Source organism: Sinocyclocheilus rhinocerous, unplaced genomic scaffold (genome assembly GCF_001515625.1).
Source record: "Sinocyclocheilus rhinocerous isolate Xijiao unplaced genomic scaffold, SAMN03320098_v1.1 scaffold2330, whole genome shotgun sequence".
Taxonomy (NCBI): domain Eukaryota; kingdom Metazoa; phylum Chordata; class Actinopteri; order Cypriniformes; family Cyprinidae; genus Sinocyclocheilus; species Sinocyclocheilus rhinocerous.
In genome coordinates, this window is record NW_015630979.1 from 690,575 (window position 1) to 696,994 (window position 6,420).

Sequence of the window (6,420 nt, forward strand, 5' to 3'; positions counted from 1 at the left end):
ATTCTGTCTTCTAACGATTCTAATGGATTCACAAGTTTCCAAATCAATGTTCTAAAGCAGGGGTTCTTAATACTGTTCCTCACGTCCCCCTTCTCTCTCTCTCTCTCTCTCTCTCTCTCTCGCTCTCATTAAAGCATGGGCGTGCAGTTGCCATACTGTATTAAAGCTTTAATCAGGATAAAACCGTATATTAAAAGCTAACATAAGCAGTACCATTTATATGAGACACCAACAAACAAAAAACATAGGCCTACCATTAAAAGCCGTGCTTGCACAGTTTCTGCACGATCCTCTTCTATAATATCCTCTGCTTCTCAATTGGGCTCAAACTGATAAGCGATATTAACTACGCCTTGTTTACAATACAACCGGAGCACATGCTGCTGAGGTGAAGGGCGGGACGTTTAGACGCGCACTAGAGGCGGTTTAGCCAATCACAACACACTGGGCTAGCTAACCAATCAGAGCCCATCGCCTATTTCTGAGGGAGGGGCTTCATAAAAGAAGGAAATTATCAGCATATTTCTCAGAGAAGTGACAGAGCGGTGTGGATTAAAGGTAAATTATGTGAAAAATAATGCGTTTTTTAAAAAAACGAAGCATTAACACATGTTAGACTGCACCCCATAAACACAATCAAGATATTATAAATCATAAATCACAATCAAGCCTAGAAAAAAACCACTGAACCACCACTTTAAGAAGCAAAATGACATTATACATTATATATTAATATCAAAATGATATTAAGTATTTGTTTTCTGAGAAATGCATCAAAATTAAGTGAGTTTTTGCTTGAAAAATCTGCCAATGGGGTAAAAAAAAAAACTTGTTTATCCTTTTAATTAAAAACAGCTTTTCTTTTTTTTATGGCCCGACTGGCAGATATTTGTTCTTGTTTTGATCTTAAACTCACTCAACATTGAAATAACACTCAATTCCATTTTATTTTATTTTTTTAGAAAACAAGGCTAATGTCATTTTGCTTCTTAAGTTCCTTGACTGTTCCTTTCTAGGCATCACCAGCATCATGTCATTTAAGATGAAGTATGAACATGCCTTTAGCATGTGGTCGAACAAGGACAAATCAGCCAGCACCTGGTAATCAACTGCTCAGTTCCCTTTCATGGGAACTTCGAACTGCGTCCTCTAGGGGTCGCTATGGGGAACACCTCGTCGTGACCCGTTTTCCTCACTGGTAGCTGGAATGAAGCATGCCTTTTTCTATTTTTTTTTTTTTACATATACAGAGTACAATTCACATGCTACTTTGCACATGTGTGCAAACCTTTTTAGGGTGACGACTCTCATGGTCAAGACTCTTGCTGACATGCATGAATACGTCTCTTTGGAGTTTCAAGTGCTGACCAACACCATCAACTGGCTGATTAAAAATTGTCAGAATGATGGCTCCTTCTCTGAGAAATCACAAACTATTCCACTTAAACTCATGGTACGGAAAAAAATGAGTGTTTATGATATAATACTGTATTTTGCAGTGTTTTGATCAAGATTGTCTTGTTTCTCTAAGGGTGCTGGAGCTGATGTCACTGAAAAGACCGTTTTCCTCACATCTTTTGTCATGATTAGAATTAAAAATGCTATGAAGGTCCCAGACGTTAACTTACAATACGATCTAACAATCAGAAACCTAAATGTCAGGCAAGTCATTCAGACTAAACAAGTCTTGTCTCTCCAGGCCTTTAAAATTGCTATAGATCTCACCTCTAACTCAAAGAAGATTGAAAGTTTATATGCTAGAGCAATTGCATCTTATGCTCTGCAGACATCCATAGTCTGCAGTCAGTCTTTATGAAAAAATCATATTCAAGTTGATCAAGTTGATGGTAAAATCTTATTTGGGACACTTTTGACCAAAAAATCTGCACAGATTAGACCCTCTCATATTTTTAACACAATATGACCTATTTGTCTGCACTTCTCACATTTTCAGGGAACCCAGCCAACAGTTCATTTCTGGCAGGAGTCCAAACCAGACAGGGATTTATTAAAACCCAGTGATGTGACAGCAAAGACCGTGGAAACTACTGTTTACGTCCTGCATAACACTTTAACCAGAGGTGATTCCACCTATGCAAAACCCATCCTGAACTGGTTAACACAAGACCAGGGATACGGTCCATTCAACACAGGTACTCCAATGCAAATCATGTGTGTATATATATTTTTTGTAAAATTTTTATTTTGTATTTACGTTTACATTTAGTCATTTAGCAGACGCTTTTATCTAAAGCGACTTACAAATGAGGACAATAAAAACAGTCAAAACTAACAAAAGAGCAACATATATATATGTGTGTGTGTGTGTATTTAGCCTAACGCAGTACATGTAGCAATGTGTGTGTGTGTGTATATATATATATATATATATATATATACACACACACATATATACATACATATATTATATATCGCTTTACGTCATGAACCTAACAACATGTATAAATGTGTGTGTGTGTGTATATATATATATATATATATATATATATATATATTAAACACACACATATACACACACAAGAAAAACAAGTAGATATAATAGAAAAAATAGAATAGAAAAATATAAATACATTTTTTTTTTTTTTATAAAAAAAAAAAGAAGATAAATGTAGATAAAGTATAATTAAAATATAATAGAAAGTGCTAGAGTTAGAGGGTCAAATAAAGGTTGGAACAGATGTGTTTTTAGTCGTTTCTTGAAGATGGCCAAGGACTCAGCTGCTATTTATCAGATGTGATCCGTCTTTCCTCAAATTTTCAGGACAGCATTCTCACTTTGGAGGCGCTTACCAAGTACAGCATCTTAGCCAGTCAAGCCACATTAGACATGGTTGTTGACATTGATTCTGCTGATATCACCTTTAGTCTTGTATTCAGACTAACTCAACAGAAGCCAGTGCATATAGAGGTAAGCTTTCCAATTTTTATCATTTTAACTGAATTGAGAGGAATCTAAAATTATTCATAAATTATTTATGAATTAAATGCCTCTCTTCTATTTTCTTTTTAAAAGGTGATCAAAAATGATGATATTATCATCAAAACTGCAATGAGCTCTGGTGTGTCATTGGCCAGTGTAAGTGAGCTTTTTATTTAACATAGGAATATACATATTGATATGATGCTGGCTGATATTACATATATTGACCGATATTTCAGAATTGCAGATCTAAAACTGAACATCTGTCTTTCATACTTGCATTTATAATGTTATGATTCTCATATCATTTTATTTTTAGTGTTTTTAATTTGACTTTTCTAAAACATTTTTATCATACCACCCTTTTGACAAATTATTTTTTATTTTTTATATATGGTCCTTTTCAGTGTATATAATAAACACTACAACAGTCCAGAGTTTTCTTGTTTTTAAAAATGTCATGCATGGAACCAAATTCATTAATTGATTAACTTATTTTTTACAGCTGAGAACAGTGTACTATGAGATGACAGAAAACAATGAAAATTGCCATTTTGATTGATCAATAATCATTCATGAACGTGTCCCAAATTCAGATGGTAAGTTTGGTACTATAGTCTACTTTTCTACTCTTGGTTTCCTTTTAAAATGAACTTGGTTCAGCTAATTTGATTTTCTTGGTGAGCAGATCCTGCTTTTGTCACAGCGGATTGTGGCCTGTGCAAAGAAAGTATGTAGGAAATCCCAATAAGAAATTACATGTTTTAATCTTCTCTGTAAAATTCTGATTTGTAAAATCCATTAAAATGAAAATGCCATTATATGTGAAGATACAAGCCACCTGAAAATTCAAATGAAAAGGAGTCAATGACTGTGATGGAAATTAATTTGCCGACCAGTGTGACCCCAGTCCAGGAAGATCTAGATATGGTAATACATTTTCATAGAAACCATCCATTGTTTTAGAAAACTGTAGTGACATTTTATGTTTCTATATTTTGCAGAACCAGAATGGACTTGAGTCTCAGATATCAGACTATAAAATCACAGGTGACCAAGTCATCCTTCAGATAGATTCGGTCAGCATCACTGAGCAAAACAAACTTTTGGCTATTTCTGTTCAAATATGATGTGTATTTGATCTTGTAGAATATTTCTACCATGCAATACTTCTACCATACAGATACCATCAGAAGACTTATACTGTGTGGGTTTCCGTATTCAAGAGGAATTTGAAGTTGGCATGACCAGAGCCTCAGTATTCAGAGTTTATTAATTTTATGCTTCAGGTATAGCATTTCTACAAATGTTGGTTTTATGTCTGGCTGAACTTATTTTAGCTACATAAACCAGCTTTCTCATCTGGTTTTTAATAGAAAATAAGTGTATGAAGTTGTACCACAAACAAAGCCGCAGACTGTTACGACTCTGTGAGGGAGATGCCATTGCATGGCAGGCAGGGGCGGAGCCAGGGGGTGGCCACCACTGACGAAAGCTTGGCCACTCCACTCAAAACTGCAGTTTTTGTCCTTTTGTTTTTTTTCTTGACAAGAAATGCATTTATTAAGATGCGGAACCGCCGTATCTCTTTATGACCACATCAAACGGGAGACTTTTCAGACGCGCACTTCAGCTTCACCTCAGCGTCAGGCGCGAGTCAAACGAGCGCGGAAATTAAAGCTACAGCAGCCAAATGAGCTTCAGTAGAACAACTGAACTGCGGTCTGATGAGATGTTGTTAGACTATATGTCAGTAAAACACACTTTCCTGTTCCATCAGCCGTTTTACTGTGCTCACGGCGCACACTCTTCAACAGTACGCAAATATGTGGCGCACGCTCTATATCACTTCATCATAAGTTACCCGCACAAGAAACTAGGAGCATACATACTAGTTCTTAATTACCAAAAAAGGCGATTAAAGCTGCAATAATGTATAAGCAGCACACAAGAACGTCTCTCAAATGCATGTGTGACTGTGTGTGTGTTGGAGTAATTCAGACTGAGATCAGGTGGATGGTCACTCAAGGATGCTTTACTGGGCCTGACAGACAAAACTGGGACAAACACGACCAAAAGGCTGGTTAGAATACATTGCATCGATGTTGCATGAGAAGTCTTAGCTAAATTAAATAAACAGAGGTTCGGAGTTCACAAGCAGGCTAATAAACACTTCATTTTATCATCACAAATAACTGACAGACAAAATAAGTAAACTTGTGTGTAGTTTCAAGTTTAAACTTGGGCTTGAAAACAATTCAAACTTAGTTTTTAAGACGGAGCAATCATTTATGCGACTTACCAGCAGGGAGATATAGAGACTCTGCTGCTGATGACGTAGCTCCGCCCCGCAACATCATGTGCGCAATGAGTGATGCAACAGCCAATGGGAGTTTTCCCAATTTATGCATGAATTTAACTAATTATTTTAACTCCGTTACATACACCCCCCTTAAATTCTGCTAAATTGGGCTAGAACCAGCATATGTAACAAACAGAACATACAGTAAAGATTCCAGAAACAAACAAAAAAAAGATATGAGTACAAGAGCTTTACATTACAGTATGTCAGAAAGTCAATCTCTTCCCAGGAAGTGTGTAAGAATGGAATGGTACCAGGTTCCACACTTAACACAGACTATAGGAGGTGCAGCCTACACACTCCTAGTAGTAAGACATGTATCTCTGCTCTTTGAACTTTTCTTAGTGCACAACAAACTCCTCAGACTTCAAGGAAAAAACTCAATTCACATTTAAACTCTTAACACCACAATTGGCTTTTAGATATAAATCATCATTCAGACTCAAGTGCACTAAACAAAAATGTTCCTTATCAAATCAACAAAATTTGATCCCTGAAAAATTACATGTGCAACACTGTTTGAATCACTTCCCACAACCTTTTGTTGATCAATTTCACAAATAAGTCTGTTAGGGACCCTGACTGATCTCCCTAACCGTGTGGTTATGTGGCTTGTGCGTGTGCTTGTGGGCTGTTCGCAGATGACAGGGACAGGTCTGTTATCAGGTTCTTGCACGCAACTGGATGACTCATTTGGCTCAGTAACGGTTAAACTCTCTGTACTCTTAACAGGTTCAGGAACATGCTCGGGTTCTGGACTGTTTTGATCATTGTCAGAACACTCTGAAGCAGTCATCTCATCAGGGATGTCTAAAGCTCCATCACAATTGGTATCCTGCATTTCAATCCTTTCATGTGTTCCATCCATTTGCAGTAACCATTCTTATGTCTTTGAAACAGGATCAGTATCGTCCATCAGAGCAGAATCAAGAGCACTGCCACGGGTAGCACATGTGGAATTTGATCGAACAGATTCCTCTTCATCATCATCCCAGGATAAGAAATTCACTGGAAGCAACAGATTTCTGTGCACTACTTTTTCTCTGCCAGTCTGAGCATCCTTAATCCTGTACACATTAATCTCTGGTCTCACTGATTGTACTTCGTACAGAACAGA

The 6,420-nt window shown here is 36.8% G+C and overlaps 1 pseudogene; it reads left to right on the plus strand.

Annotated features, from left to right (window-relative positions):
- LOC107740825 (complement C5-like) overlaps positions 1-6,420 on the plus strand; it is a 15,039-nt pseudogene that overhangs the window by 6,314 nt on the left and 2,305 nt on the right.